Source organism: Eleutherodactylus coqui, chromosome 8 (assembly GCF_035609145.1).
Source record: "Eleutherodactylus coqui strain aEleCoq1 chromosome 8, aEleCoq1.hap1, whole genome shotgun sequence".
Classification (NCBI taxonomy): Eukaryota; Metazoa; Chordata; class Amphibia; order Anura; family Eleutherodactylidae; genus Eleutherodactylus; species Eleutherodactylus coqui.
Genome location: NC_089844.1, coordinates 157544713 through 157561385, shown reverse-complemented (window position 1 = coordinate 157561385; position 16673 = coordinate 157544713). Strand labels below are relative to the sequence as shown.

The window sequence follows — 16673 nt, the reverse complement described above, 5'->3', positions numbered from 1 at the left end:
GGCCAGTGCTTGTAATTACAGGTGCTGGTCGCTCACATCCCTGATAGATGGCGGGTCCCAGCGATCAGTGCTAGTAATTACAGGTGCTGGTCGCTCACATCCCTGATAGATGGCGGGTCCCAGTGGTCAGTGCTTGTAATTACAGGTGCTGGCCGCTCACATCCCTGACAGACGGCGGGTCCCAGTGGTCAGTGTCTGTAATTATAGGTGCCGGGCGCTTACATCCCTTACAGGCGGCGGGTCCCAGTGGCCAGTGCTTGTAATTACAGGTGCTGGTCGCTCACATCCCTGATAGATGGCAGGTCCCAGTGGTCAGTGCTTGTAATTACAGGTGCTGGCCGCTCACATCCCTGACAGACGGCGGGTCCCAGTGGTCAGTGCTTGTGATTATAGGTGCCGGGCGCTTACATCCCTGACAGACGGCGGGTCCCAGTGGCCAATGCTTGTAATTACAGGTGCCGGCCACCCACATTCCTGATAGATGGTGGATCCCAGTGGTCAGTGCTTATAATTACATGTGCCGGCCGCTCACATCCCTAACAGACGGCGGATCTCAGTGGCCAGTGCTTGTAATTACAGATGCCGGCCACTCACATCCCTGACAGATGACGGGTCCCAGTGGTCAGTGCTTGTAATTACAGGTGCCAGACGCTCACATCCCTGACAGACAGCAAGTCCCAGTAGTCAGTGCTTGTAATTGCAGGTGCTGGCGGGTCCTAGTGGCCAGTGCTTGTAATTACAGGTGCTGGCTGATCAGATCCCTGACAGACGGCAGAGCCCAGTGGTCAGTGCTTGTAATTACAGGTGCCGGCCGCTCACATCCCTGACAGACGGCGAATCCCAGCGGTCAGTGCTTGTAATTACAAGTGGACATAGTAGACATAGAGCATACCCCAATCACTGCAGAACCTGTACTTCAGACCAATCAGTTTTGCAAGTACAGGAAGAAAATGAATAAAAAAGTTTAATTTATGCAAAGTACAAAACTTTTGCGTAAAAATACATTGATTTATTTTTTAAAAAAGGGACTAAAGGCATTCATCTGCTATAATGATATATTAAGCCATTAAACCCTTCAGCCCGGGCTCACACGGCCGTATGCGGAAATTATATATATATATTTTTGTTCTCACGATATATATATTTTAAATAGTATCACAAAAACCCCTAAATACATGTGGAATGGTTGTGATTGTACTGAGCCACAGAGCAGGGTGTCATACCAGTTTGGCATTAGTATGTACGCCGTAAAGTCAATACTCCCCCCCCCCCCCTCCATACAAGATGGCAGATTGCTTTTCTTTCATTTCACTCCTTTTAGACATTATTAGAAGTTCTTCAGTATATTATGAGCTACATTAAATAACACAGCTGAAAAATACAACTCCTGCCCCAAAAAACAGCGCTCACATACAGTGACGGAAAATTAAGAAAGTTAGGATTTTTTTGAAAGTCGGGAGCAGAAACTAAAAATCAAAAGAAAAAAGCCCAGAATTTTTTTTACCTGTTTAGATTAACCTGTACAGCGCCGACACACATGCGCAGTACAGATTATGCCGCGCCGTTGCTAGGCAATGACGCAGATCCAGCAACTTTTTCATAAGGATGATTGGAAGCGATCTGCATGGAAGCCACAAAGAATCGCAGCATGCTGCAATTTCCCCTCTGCGAGCGCAAAATCGCAATCGATTTCCACTCCTGGGCAGGAAATCTCGTTTTGTCATAGTATGCTATGGGCGGTATTTGCTGCGGAATGTGGAGGCATACGCCCGCTCCAGATTCTGCAATGCAAATGCACCCTTGTACAGGCGGCCTATATTGTACAAGTTTGGAATAGCTGATTAAAAAGTATCTATATTTGTGTATACAGCTCTTTTGCAGACTTATGTGTTTCCATGGTAACAGACAGCAAACGAACCGTGTGTAGTCTGACTCTGCAGTCACTCCCTTCCATCTGTCACCTCTTCCTGATGTATCACAAGTTGATTAGCAAGAAGTGGAGGACAGATGGAAGGGAGTGACTGCAGGATCAGACCACACAGGGGGCGCTAAATGTCTGTTACCATGGAGATACATAGGTTTGTATAGGAGCTGTGCACACAAAATGACAGACTTTTAATCAACATTTATTGTTTCATGGTTTGGGGACAATAACAAATATTTTGTAGTGAAGGTGAAAATAGGATTTATTGTCTAACAGCTGAAATAATTTACAGAATGTATTTTACTTGATCCAAAACTGCAATAAAATGTGTCTCACGAGATGAGAAGTAGAACCAATGAGGGACGATATCTGTTAAAATAGATGACTTGTATAGATTTCTGTGTCCATCCGATAATCCAGAATATGTTCTCATCTGGTCCCGGATTGCAGGAATGTTATTGTCTATATACTATAATTACGGGGAGGCTTCAGCTGGATCTGACTGATGGATATCTACGTTGTATCATGTGATTACTTCTCTCCTTCACTGATAATAAAAGATAAGACGCCGATCTGTCCGTTTGTTTCTGGAGACGACCAATGAAATCCGATCGCTGGAACTGCTGATGACCCTTCACGGAACTCCCCCTCATGTCAACAGTGAGTGACGGGACACGTGCAGAGATGTCACCCCAGAGCCCTTCACGGGGCGATATAAGAGCAGCGGGTTGTGGAAAGATGGGAGTGGCCTTTCCAAGAGGTGTGGCTTATATAAAAGGATGGGACTAATTATAGCCGCAGCCCCTACATTAATTTTAGACCTCAGAACAAACCCTTCAAGGGGTTCTCCAGGGACATAATATTCTGTAAATCCTCGCTCAGCCTGCAGTATTGTAATAACAGATTACATACTCGCCCTTCCATGCTCCCCCACTGCTGCCATCTCTCCAGTCCATGCTGAAGTCCATTTCCTGAAGGCGAGTGATAATGACCCAACACCGCGTCACGTAACCACCGCAGCTATTCACCAGCTGAAGGGAGCCAGTGATTGGCTGCAGCAGTCACATAGCCCTTTTGCCGGTATCATCATCGCTGGTTCCATGCACTTGGTAGCAGAGAGCTGGCGAGAGACGGCAGAGGAGCACGGAAGGGTGAGTATATACATATACAATACAATACTACAGATTCCAGCAGCACATGTAACACTAGCTCAGTAGGTGTGACGTAATGTAGTCACATCTGTGGGTAATTAGCTGAGTATTTACCTGGGCTGATACTGAGCTAAGGTGCTGTGAATTGTCATTTGCTCTCTGTCTGAGCTGGCAGTTAGAGGCTTCTGTGGTCAGCGTGGTGTCCACTGTTCCTTATTCTGGACTGCTCTGTGTGCTGTGGCTTATTCTACTAAAGCTAAGTGCTGTGTTTTATTTTGTTTTGTCCCTTATCAGTTTGGCCAAGTAGGGTTACTTAGGCCCCAGGAACGAATGCAAGCCCGCATCTATCGATATGATCAGTCTGCCGTGTCAGGCAGGGCCCTCTCCCTCATTCGTTACATATTTAGGGAAAGACTTCCCATTTATTATTTGTTAGTTTGTTTTGGCAGCCGCACGGTGAGCAATTATTGTGCATGTCTGCAGTTGCTGGTCCAGCACATCCTATGCAGACATAACAGAATTTACAGCCATACTTACTCGGTGGGATATTGTTTACCTTTGTTAAGATGAATCCCATTGAGGTGTTATCTAGTCAGCTGAAGGCGCTGGCATTGGAGGTTGCTGAGATTAAACAGCAGCAACCTGTCTTGAAGGCTTATATTTAGGAGCCAAAGATCGATCTTCCAGATCGTTTTTCTGGAGATAGGTTGAAATTTTTTTGTTTCAAAGAGTCCTGCAAACTTTATTTACGCCTACGCCCTTGGTGCTCATTTTCCTTCCACTCCCCCACCCCCTTTTTCTGTGCATCGGTTCTTTGAGGCCTTAGGGTTAATTTATGATGACCCTGATAGGGTCTCACTGTTAGAGGGAAAGCTAATGCAACTGGGTTCATTGGTTGGCAATGCCCATAGTTGGGAGAGGGGTCAAAGCAAAAGGCGGTGTTTCCACTGCAATCAGACAGGACAGTTCCTGCAAAAGTGTCCTCAGCATAACTCTCAACTAGGAAGACTAGGTAGTCTGGAGGTTAGAGGGTAGACCTCTCTAGGTACAATGGTTGCTTGGATGTCATCTTCGAGGCTGATGCTTCCCGCTCAGGTACTTGCTGAGAGTGGTATTGATCCAATCACGATCTTCTTGGATTGTGGAGCGGGCGTCAATCTTATCCATCAAGAGACAGTCAAGCGTTGTGGGTTGAAGGTAAAACCTCTGGAACACCCCATCCCCGTCTCTGATATTGATGCCTCTCCATTGTCCAAGTGGTGTCTGAAGTTTTGTGTTGCAAACCATTGTCTAAAGATTGGATTATTTCACACTGAAGATATTACTTTGTATGTGATGGAATCCCTTCCAGCGCAAACAGTCTTGGGTTTGCCCTAGTTGCGGTTGCATTATCCTGTGGTAGATTGGGAGAAGGGAGACACTGTTAAGTGGAGCCCTTACTATAGAGGGTGCTGTATTTCGGTGAAGGTGTCTTCGGTACAAGCCGAGTTACTCAATTATTTGTCTGACTTGTGTTTTTTTTTTTTTTGTTTTGTCCCTTATCAGTTTGGCCAAGTAGGGTTAATTAGGCCCCAGGAACGAGTGCAGGCCCGTATCTATCGACGCGATCAGTCTGCCGCGTTAGGCAGGGCCCTCTCCCTCATTCGTTAGGTGTTTAGGGAAAGACTTCCCATTTATTATTTCCAGTTTGTTTTGGCCACTGCACTGTAAGAAATTATGCAAGTCTGCAGTTGCTGTTTCAGCCCGTCTTTTGCAGACGTAACAATATTATTTTCATTTTTTTTTTGCTGCATCAGCGCCCTATTTTTACCTCCCTCCCAGCAATGGGGTGGAAATCATTTATTACAGGGTGACTGAGTGAGGGAGACTGAAAATAGGATGACTCCATGTAAAAGTACGTGAGTTGTCATGTCTGTGTGCAGCCAGAACTGAAGTCCTCCATGAGGGTCTATTGTCGCCCCCAGTGATTCAAGGTGGACTGAATACCCACGTCGCTTCATGCTCTGGTTGTATCAGGGATTCCCTTGGTGGCTCTGTGTGTGGGGGGGTCATGGGGGTCCATGCAGGGGGTGGGATTTATCTCATGGCTCTGTGTGCCAAGATCACAGAATCAGGATGTTCTCTGTTGTGGCGCTCCAGATGGTATGGAGGACGGCAAGCTGCAGGAACAAGGAGAGGTAAGCCGCTGTAGGGTCTCAGCCGGTGTCTGTATTTTTTGAACGGACCTTTCATGCTGGATGGAATTGTCCACCGGACGCAGCGCTGATGCAGATTTTGTCACCTAGTGAGGATTTTGTTGCAATTTTAACTGTGGAATGTGTTCGGTGAACATTTGTGGAATTTCGTGCCTTTTTTCCCGCAGACTTGAATTACAGAATTACATCTTCTGTAAGTTAGAAATCCACAATAACAATTTTGAAAAACATTTTTAATGGTGTGGTTTATTCGGTGGGGCTCACACAGGGTTGATTTGCTGTGGAATATCCGTGCAGCATTTACAGTAGCAGCAAAGTGGATGAGATTTTGAAAGCATCATCCGCAAGCTGCGGAAATTGACAGGTGGAATTCAATTCTGCATTATGTCAATTTTATTGCCGTTTACGCAGAATCCACCTCTTCTCAATGAGAGGGTGTATTTCGCATGGGTATATGTGATAAAACCCGCATCAAATGGTGCGAGTTTGGAGGCAGGCTTACCACGGCTGATCTGCAACAGAATGCTCGCTGCGGACACTCCACTACAAATCCGTCCTCGTGTGACCCGCCTTACTCATCTCGTAGTGATGCTGAGATATGTACCTGCGGCGTCGGCTCCGAGTGTACACTACCGTTCAAAAGTTTGGGGTCACATTGAAATGTCCTTATTTTTGAAGGAAAAGCACTGTACTTTTCAATGAAGATAACTTTAAACTAGTCCTAACTTTAAACAAATGCACTCTATACATTGCTAATGTGGTAAATGACTATTCTAGCTGCAAATGTCTGTTTTTTTGTGCAATATCTACAAAGGTGTATAGAGGCCCATTTCCAGCAACTATCACTCCAGTGTTCTAATGGTACAATGTGTTTGCTCATTGGCTCAGAAGGCTAATTGATGATTAGAAATCCCTTGTGCAATCATGTTCACACATCTGAAAACAGTCTAGCTCGTTACAGAAGCTACAAAACTGACCTTCCTGTGAGCAGATTGAGTTTCTGGAGCATCACATTTGTGGGGTCAATTAAACGCTCAAAATGGCCAGAAAAAGAGAACTTTCATCTGAAACTCGACAGTCTATTCTTGTTCTTAGAAATGAAGGCTATTCCATGCGAGAAATTGCTAAGAAATTGAAGATTTCCTACAACGGTGTGTACTACTCCCTTCAGAGGACAGCACAAACAGGCTCTAACCAGAGTAGAAAAAGAAGTGGGAGGCCGCGTTGCACAACTAAGCAAGAAGATAAGCACATTAGAGTCTCTAGTTTGAGAAACAGACGCCTCACAGGTACCCAACTGGCATCTTTATTAAATAGTACCCGCAAAACACCAGTGTCAACATCTACAGTGAAGAGGCGGCTGCGGGATTTTGGGCTTCAGGGCAGAGTGGCAAAGAAAAAGCCATATCTGAGACTGGCCAATAAAAGAAAAAGATTAAGATGGGCAAAAGAACACAGACATTGGACAGAGGAAGACTGGAAAAAAGTGTTGTGGACGGATGAATCCAAGTTTGAGGTGTTTGGATCACAAAGAAGAACGTTTGTGAGACGCAGAACAAATGAAAAGATGCTGGAAGAATGCCTGACGCCATCTGTTAAGCATGGTGGAGGTAATGTGATGGTCTGGGGTTGCTTTGGTGCTGGTAAGGTGGGAGATTTGTACAGGGTAAAAGGGATTCTGAATAAGGAAGGCTATCACTCCATTTTGCAACGCCATGCCATACCCAGTGGACAGCGCTTGATTGGAACCAATTTCATCCTACAACAGGACAATGACCCTAAACACACCTCCAAATTGTGCAAGAACTATTTACAGCAGAAGCAGGCAGCTGGTATTCTATCGGTAATGGAGTGGCCAGCGCAGTCACCAGATCTGAACCCCATTGAGCTGTTGTGGGAGCAGCTTGACCGTATGGTACGCCAGAAGTGCCCATCCAACCAATCCAACTTGTGGGAGATGCTTCTAGAAGCGTGGGGTGCAATTTCTCAAGCTTACCTCAACAAATTAACAGCTAGAATGTCAAAGGTGTGCAATGCTGTAATTGCTGCAAAAGGAGGATTCTTTGACGAAAGCAAAGTTTGATGTAAAAACAATGTTATTTCAAATACAAATCATTATTTCTAACCTTGTCAATGTCTTGACTCTATTTTCTATTCATTTCACAACGCATGGTGGTGAATAAGTGTGACTTTTCATGGAAAACACAAAATTGTTTGGGTGACCCCAAACTTTTGAACGGTAGTGTATGTGAGTTAAGAGGAGCAGAAACAGAGACATATCGTACGCAGTTTGTGTGGTGATACATGTGCTGTATGTGTCCTCATGTATTACAGGGTTACTATAACTCTGTAGTAATAGAATATAAAGAGGGAGATTTATCAACCGGGCTTTGGCGCAAAAAAGTCACACAATGATCTGTAGCTTATTTTGGCGAATATAAAAGCAAATGATTAAGCTATCCTCACCCTCCACTGCCCTTGCAGGTAGAATGGTATAGCCCTAGCTAATGCAGGTATTATTGTACCTTTACGTCACTGGAAGCTAGAGGCTTTAAAGGGCTTGTACAGAGGAACGCCCCTATCACGCCCCTAGCTCCCTATAGAGTCAAGGCTTGAAAGTCCTAGCAGCGTCTGGATTGATTTTTGCCGGCCCTGCAAGCTTAGGGTTACTTTTCCATTTAGGCTTAGACTATGAGCTGTAAATGCTGGCATGTTACAGCTGTAACATGGCAGCATTTACAATTTATAATGTAAACCCAAGAAGAAAACTAACCCTCACCCTAAGCCTGCAGGGCCGGCAAAAATCAATCCACACGCTGCAGCTCTGACTCTCACCGGAGCTCCCAGCTGGCATGTCTATGCTCCGTCCCTTGCGGCGTAGCTGTACTCGGTCCTGTGCCGCTATTGTCTGATGCGTCCCGGCCGATGACGCCTCCATCCCAGGCCGCCGCCTGTGTGGTGCATCCCAGCTGTCTGCTCCGTCCAGGTTGCCGCCTCTCTGCTCCATCACGCCCTCTCCCCTGCTTACATTTTTGGCCTATATGCCGCCGCAGACGCTTCTCGTGCCGCAGTCCTCCGGACAGCACTTAGTGGATGAAACACGCCCACAGCCAACCACAAGCTGGGGTTGTTAACATTTTTTGACACTGCTGTATTATGTCGCCACCCCTAACTTCCGGTGGCGGCATATTACAACAATACCGCTAATGCATCATGGTATAGATGTGAGACTGAAAGTAACATAGTAACATAGTATGTAAGGCCGAATGAAGACATTGTCCATCTAGTCCAGCCTGTCTATCCTACTGTGTTGATCCAGAGGAAGGCAAAAAACCCCAAGGCCAGAAGCCAATTAGCCCTTTTGGGGGAAAAATTCCTTCCCGACTCCCAAATGGCAATCAGACTGTTCCCTGGATCAACCCCTAATAGTTCCTACCTGCCTATATACCAGGATTGACACTTAACCTAATATTTATATCCTGTAATATCCTTCTCCAGAAAGACATCAAGTCCGCTTTTAAACTCCTCTATGGATTTTGCCATCACCACTTCCTCCGGTAGAGAGTTCCACAGTCTAACTGCTCTTACAGTAAAGAACCCCTTTCTGTGTTGGCGATGAAACCTACTTTCCTCTAATCGTAGCGGATGTCCTCTTGTTACCGTCGTGGTCCTGGGTGTAAACAGATCGCGGGAGAGATCCATGTATTGTCCCCTCATGTACTTATACATGGTTATTTGGTCGCCTCTTAACCTTCTTTTTTCTAGAGTAAATAGTCCCAATATTGATAACCTCTCGGGGTATTCCAGTCCTGTCATTCCATGTATTAGTTTAGTTGCTCTTTTTTGAACCCCCTCAAGCACTGTGACATCTTTCCTGAGCACCAGTGTCCAGAATTGTACGCAGTATTCCATGTGAGGTCTGACAAGTGCCTTATATATTGGAAGGATGATGTTCTCGTCCTTCGCCCCTATACCTCTTTTAATGCACCCCAAGACTTTATTTGCCTTTGCAGCAGCTGACTGGCACTGGTTACTCCAGTTTAGTCTATTATCCACTAATACCCCCAGATCCTTTTCCATATCACTTTTCCCTAGCAGTACCCCATTTAGTGTATATTGGTGACATCCGTTCCTCCTGCCCATGTGCATAGTCTTACATTTTTCAACATTGAACTTCATTTGCCATTCTTCTCCCCAAGCCCCCAGCTTATCTCAGTCCATTTGTAGCCGTACATTGTCCTCCGTTGCATTAATTATATTGTATAATTTTGTGTCATCTGCAAATATTGATATTTTGCTGTGCAGCCCCTCTATCAGGTCATTGATAAATATATTGAACAGAGTGGGGCCTAATACTGAACCCTGTAGCACCCCGCTAGCGACTGTGGTCCAATCAGAGTATGAACCATTTATTACCACCCTCTGCTTTCTATCGTTGAGCCAATTTTTTACCCACTTACACACGTTTTCGCCCAGTCCGAGCTGCCTCATTTTGTATATTAGCCTATTATGTGGCACGGTGTCAAAGGCTTTAGAGAAGTCCAGATATACAAGATCAATAGATTCTCCCTGGTCCAGCTTAGAGCTTACTTCATCGTAGAAACTGATCAGATTTGTCTGACATGAGCGACCCTTCATGAATCCATGCTGGTGAGGAGTTATTCCCTTAATCTCCTTGAGGTACTCATCGATGGCGTAAAAACTCTCAACATCAGATGGTGGCTGATAAGCATCAGACAGGGGGCTGCACTGCATGGAAGTGATTGCAATGCGACCTCCAGAGTGTGACGGCTCATCAGGGATGGAGAAATGTGTTTTCACCAGAGCGGCCCTTGAAGACCAGCATTTCATATAAATGTCCCCCATAGTGTATTGTATAGGGGGCATTTCAGACTCCAGCTTAGTATAATCTCCCCCAATGTAGCACAAGCCTCACTATGTATTCAGTGCATCCCAGAACTTCCATGCGCCTTATCAGAAATTTAACTTTTATCTGACCTGCTGTACATTTCTGCCATAGTTTCTGGCGTAAATTATACAAAAATCTGTCAGGGTGGCCACGCCCCTCCAGACAAGCCACACCCACTTCTCAGGAAAAAGTGGAGAGGTCGGTGCAAGAAGCTAAAAAAAAAATCACAAATTTTTGTACAAATGCATACCAGAAATCATGTTATAAATGTGCCCAAAAGACTATTTGACTGAAGCGATACAGACCCATGAGCGACCGGAGTGTAATATTATCTGTTGTGTTCTCATCACCTTTGGTCACATCTGACACAACTACTTCTGTACTTTATACTGAACTTTGATAAGAGTTTCATTACTTCTCCTCCATGTTGGCGTCTGCTGACCTGCTGGACGAGCTGGACTGCTGCATTTGCCTGAGCCTCTATACAGATCCCGTATCTCTGAGATGTGGACACAACTGCAGACTTTCATGTGAGTCTGCAAGGCGACTTCAGTCTGTCAGCGGGGCAAATTTGCTTGCATCACACGATGATATGAAGGATCTGCGCTGTATGAACTACTGCATGGATCTGCACAGCATTCAGTAGCAGATAACAGACAGCAGGTAATGGAACTCCCCCTCCGGTCCCTGGAAAGTATTTTGTCCCAGCACTGCAGGGTTGGTTTAGAACAGTATGCAGTAAGCTCCCCCTAGTGGTGGCTGAAAACAACCAGAATACTAACCCAAATGTGTTTTGTTCCTACAGGACCAAATACTTTTTAGGGATTTTACCCATGTGGTTGTTTTATTGCCTTATCTTCCTTATTTAGCTACCAAAGTTATTCTTCCTGCTTTTTTTTCTGTGACATGTAGGTCTTTTTTTGTATCTGTTTTCCCTGACTTTTTCCCCCCCTTTTTAGCTTTATTAGAGGGAAAAAGCTAAAAAAAATATATTTTTTTAAAATTTACACTTTATTTTTAAAATTTGTATATTTACGCTAAAATAAAGTATGTATATATTTTTATCTTATTCTGCAGTTTTTTTTAAACTGTTGTAACAATTTTTTTTAACATCCCTGTCCCCCCATGATGTCATAGATCCCCCAAGATTTCTGGGGGTCAATCACACTGTCTTTTTTTGTTTGTTTTAGTTTCACACTTTTCCTCTACAACTAGGGCATCCATAGGAGCCTCAGTTACAGACAAAAACACCCCCCGCAATGACAATAGACACTAACAGGGCCGACTCTGCAATTCTGTTGTGACAGGGAAACCTGGCAGTCACTTGATCGCGGGGCCAAATAGCGAAGTAATTCTTTTGCTTTCTCTCTTTAGTACATAGCGCTCATTAAGCACTATGTAGCCTTGAAAGGAGAACGCAGAAGCTGGTCAAAACCGCTTCTCCCTTCTCTTTCAGATCTTTGGCTGTGTCTGACAGCCGAGGACCCTACCATTTCCTACTTGATTGCTATCAGATGGAATTAAAGCCCAGGGCTGTATATGACCTTGCCGTGGCCCATCAGCTTATGTGTTTTGGCCAAAATGAAAAACTAAAACCTGCATTTATCATTATTTTTTGCATGTATTTTGCTATAGATTTTGGGGGATCCCAGGATGTCAGCCAGTGTGGCGCTCTGTGGTGTTATAGGGTGATTCAATGCTTTGTCAGTGTTTGTGATGCACCTATCTGTGGCTGGCATCCTTGGTATTAGTTCACATGTGCAGACTAGCAGTTACTTGTCCCCAATCTGGGCTGGGTTGAGGTGAGTGACTGCACACTAGTCTGCATAGAACAAGTATCAAAAACTGGCTCCCTGCATTCTACTAGTGTGTATGGCGATTGAACCTGCCCTGCAGTCTATCAGGTGTTGCATTATTGGCTCCTTTTTCAATGAGTAATGAGATCCAGTTCCAGTTGATCTTGAAGACCAGAGAAGCTGTTGTCATCAATGACCGAAAAATCATTACACTGGAGAAAGAGCCTCCTCAGATTCGAGAGGCCCAAGAACATGTGAGGCTTTATTCTACTGATACAACTGTTCTCCACATGCAAGCTATAAAGCTTTCCAAGACCTCAGTAGGAATGTTCGTAGCGTCTCTTGAGGCAGTTCCCGGACAAGTTCATCACTGCCATGCTGAAAAGCCCTGTGAACGCTCCCGGACGGATCTCCTGAATGATGTTGTTATTTAAAGACAAAAACTCAAGTTGTTTAAGGGCTTCAACGAGAGTCTGGAGCTTGTGCAGCTCCTCTAAAAACTGTAGATCCTTGAACACTCTCGGTTTTAGGTTGGTAAGAAAATTGTTGCACAATATAAGAATGTGGAGACTTAAAAAACCTGCAAAAGTGTCTTCAGAAATGGCAGTCAGATGGTTTTGTGACAGATCCAACCATCGGAGGGACTTCATGCCAAAGAAAGCTCTAGAAGCAATTGTGGAGATGATGTTGTGGTTCAGATACAACGTCTAAAGTTTGTGTAATTTGAGGAAAATGTTAGCTTTCAACCCCCGTAACATATTCCCACTGAGGTCTAGCGCTTTAAGTTCCACCAAACTGACAAACAATAGAGAATGAACATAAGTCAAATGGTTTTCGGCCAAAATGAGCTCTCTCAGGTTAGGTAGGTCGTGAAACACAGTGTCTGGCAGGGCCACAAGTGAGTTCCAGCCCAAGTTTAGGTACCAAAGATTTGAAAGACCTGCAAATAAGCCATCTTCAATTTCCGTAAAGTAATTGTTGTTGAGGCTCATGGAAACTAAGTTCTGGGTATGAAGGAATGTGTTAGGAGCCAAGAATTTCAGAGTGTTTCTTTCTAAGTGCAAGTGCGCCAAAGCCTTGAGGCCATGGAGAGCATGCGGCTCCAGACTAGTCAGGTGACTGCTCTGCAGGTTAAGGAAGTCAAGCAGGGATATGTTTTTGAAAGCTTCGGTGGGCACGGTGCTGAGGTTATTCCCATCCAACCATAAGGCTCGAGCATTTGTTCGCAGCAGATCTGGAATACGAGAGAGATTTCGCGAGCTGCAGAAGACACTGTAGTCTTCATTGTAGTCATAGCTGCAGAGACAAGATGTTAGACACTTCGGTTCTGGAGATGATGGAATTGTGTCTCCATCGGCAGGTCGAGACTCAGAGGCCACACTATTTGTTTCAATCCTCTGTGGAGGAAGAAAATAGGAAATGGAATAAGACAAGTAATTGTCCCACCTCTATGCTGTACACTGCAGCAGCGGCGCAGCGAGGTCAGGTGGTACCCGGTATGGAAAAGTTTTTCATCACACCCCCCAATTTTGAAATTATTAAAAAAAAGGAAAAACAAGATACTTATAGATGCAAGTGTAATTCTCCGGTTTATTTTCTTAACATTGTGGGCATAAACACTTAAAACCTTTGTCTCCTAACTTTGTTCTCTGCAAATTTTGAAATCAATTCCTTTCGCTACTTTGTTGTCAATTACCTAGTTGACTAAAGGCCCACTTAGACACAATGATTATCGCCCAAAAGCCATCTTTTGAGCAATATTTGTTGGGTATAAATGTGCCCATCTTTCAGTTTTCTGTTGAACAATGATTATCAGTTCTGCTTGAAAACCATCGTTTGGCAGAACAGCTGATAAGCAGGACCGCACGCTGTGTTCTGCCAGAGAGCCGCTGATAACATTCTCTCAGCTGTTCTCAGCTGTCAGCCCCAAGGCAGATCAAAGGGAATGTAATCAGGGAACAGTGGGAGGTGGCTCACATGCTACTAATTGGTACTAATAGTAGAGATGAGCGAACGTGCTCGGCCACGCCCCTTTTTCGCCCGAATACCGCGAATTCCGAGTACTTCCGTACTCGGGCGAAAAAATTCGGGGGGCGCCGTGGCGGCACGGGGGGTAGCAGTGGGGAGTGGGGGGGAGAGGGAGAGTGAGAGGGCTCCCCCCTATTCCCCGCTGCTACCCCCCGCACCGCCACGCCTCTCCCCGCCCCCCGGCGCCCCCCGAATCTTTGCGCGCGAGTACTGAAGTACTCGAAAATGGCGGTACTCGGGTGCGTAAGTACTCGTAACGAGTATGTTCGCTCATCTCTAACTAATAGGCATTAGTACCAAGTAGTAGTTTATGGAAAATGATCGCTTAAAATCCATATTTTGAGCGATCATCTTTGCAGTGTAAAAGCACCTTAAGGCTGGATTCAGACAAACGTATATCGGCTGGGTTTTTACGCTCAGCCGATATACGTCGTCTCTCTCTGCAGGGGGGAGGATGGAAGAGCCAGGAGCAGGAACTGAGCTTCTGCCCCCTCTCTGCCTCCTCTCCACCCCTCTGCACTATTTGCAATGAGGAGAGGCGGGATGGGGGTGGGGCCAATTTGGGAAACTTAGCCACCCCCCCCGTCCCGCCTCCTTTCATTGCAAATAGTGCAGAGGGGCGGAGAGGAGGCAGAGAGGGGGTGGGAGCTCAGTTCCTGCTCTTGGCTCTTCCATCCTCCCCCACCTGACATACGGTCGTCTGAATCCACCCTCGGCTAGAGAGCCGAGCATGACTCATAGTGGACCTAAGATCGCTCTTGATTAATTTTAGTTTTAAAAAACTCCTTTCACCGGATGCTACTGAAACACTAAATACGCCTACACCTGTGGTAATATGCCCTAAGGGCGTAAGTACATTTCAACCACATTAATACGCTGCGTGTTTACGTGACTGAAAATGTCTTACGTTCATGTGTGCTGCTTGCTCTGACGCATTTTTGTGTGAGCAAATCCACAAGCTCCCTGTGTAATATGCACTGAGATGGGCCATGCTGTTTATTACATCACACAATCACACATTGTGGGACAGAATAAGCTCATGTGAACGGACCCAATGGGTTCTATCCACTGCATATTTTCTGTGAGCAAAAATTGAGCGGCCATATTTTCACTGTATTACGCATCTGTTGCACGGCGGCGCGATACGCAGTGAGTGGAATCAATGAAAGTCAGTGAATTTGCGTTCTTTCACCTCATGGACGTTCTCCCCTGCACTGTATGCTCACTGCACAAAGCGGTTGCTGAGCATCATCTGGACACACTCATCTGCATGGCTGCGCCTCTCTGAAATAGAACTCGTAGATGTGTGGTGGTCTTCAGCAGTGTGAATGGGGAAGCACAGTGGTATAAGCGCAGGAGGGGTGTGCAGGGACAGGGGACGAGTTTGAGAGACATGAGAACTATGAGAGACTCTCAGTGTCACCGCCCCCAGGGATGGTACCCGCGGCGACCCGCACCTGCCACACACCCCTTCCTATGACATTGCACTGCAGTTCTGCTTGTTCATTTTTGAGGAGGTCAATAAGCACAAACATAGTATTTAGTCAGCACAGAGATAGAGATTGTAAATTACACTCATCTTAGACACCGGGTAACTGCTGCATTTAGACTGAGGGGAGGAGTCTTAATAAAGGGGAGGGGTCTGAAGATAATCTTGCCACTTTGCAGCATTAAATAGGCCAGGGGCTTAACCTGTAATTAAAGAAGGTGAAGGGTCTGATGGCTCTATCAAAAGCAGACTGAGTTCTCAGTCCTGGAAACCTCAAGCCTAAGAGCCTTTTTACATCGTCCGACTGTAGCTGTTCAAACGAGTACCCATCAATAAGATCAATCCCGCTGCTGGCTGTATTGGAGACATACAATTGTTCGGCCCCAGAACAGTATCGTCATTGTCAGCAGCGCATCCCTGTTCACACGGGAAGAAGTGCGGCCAATAAAGATACATTTTTTTTGCAGCATAAACAAGTCAATCAACTCCTTTGTTCATTTGTAGTTTCACACGGCTTGATGATCAGGGATAGAGAATGTTCGTGTCTGATGGTTGAGCCCTGCAATTGACCCTTAAGCGTCTTTCACACGAGCGTGATATTGGCGCAGAGTAGGCACATCAAAAAATCACGTGTACAGAACGTATGGTTTCTTTCAGACAAACATTTTTGGCACGCTGAAAAAAATCATGCATCATAAGATAGTACGAGTCCTGTCTTAGGACAGCGCAACGCCGCCTGCTTCTATAGATTCCTATGAGAGCCGGCTGGCAAAGCGAGGGGGAGTGGCATACTCGTGAATACTAGCCCCAACGCGCTCATGACTGCTATTCGCTCACACAATTTAACGCTCCAATAGCCACATTGCTTTACCACGGTTATCTGAGTGTTAAACTGATGATTGTGTGAAGCAGCCCTTAAGGGTACTATTACATCAATTAACATCTCCCAGATCAACGAGATCAGCACTCGTTTATTGATGGGACGGCTTCATTCAACCCAATAATAATTGGGTTTATAGCGGCTCTTAGGCCTTAAAATACAATATTAATTCAAAATATAAACAGTAGGAAATACGAAGACAAGACGCCTTTTCCGGAGGTAGACAGCCATTATTGTGGATACCTCTTTGCTTCGCCCCTGGGTGCAGGTCAGGGCACACAGACCATAATAAATGTTCTGC

At 45.4% G+C, this 16673-nt stretch overlaps 1 pseudogene; it reads right to left on the bottom strand.

Moving 5' to 3' along the window:
• Positions 1-12106: 12106 nt before the first annotated feature.
• On the bottom strand, positions 12107-14916 carry LOC136577403 (insulin-like growth factor-binding protein complex acid labile subunit; annotated as a pseudogene).
• Positions 14917-16673: the final 1757 nt, after the last annotated feature.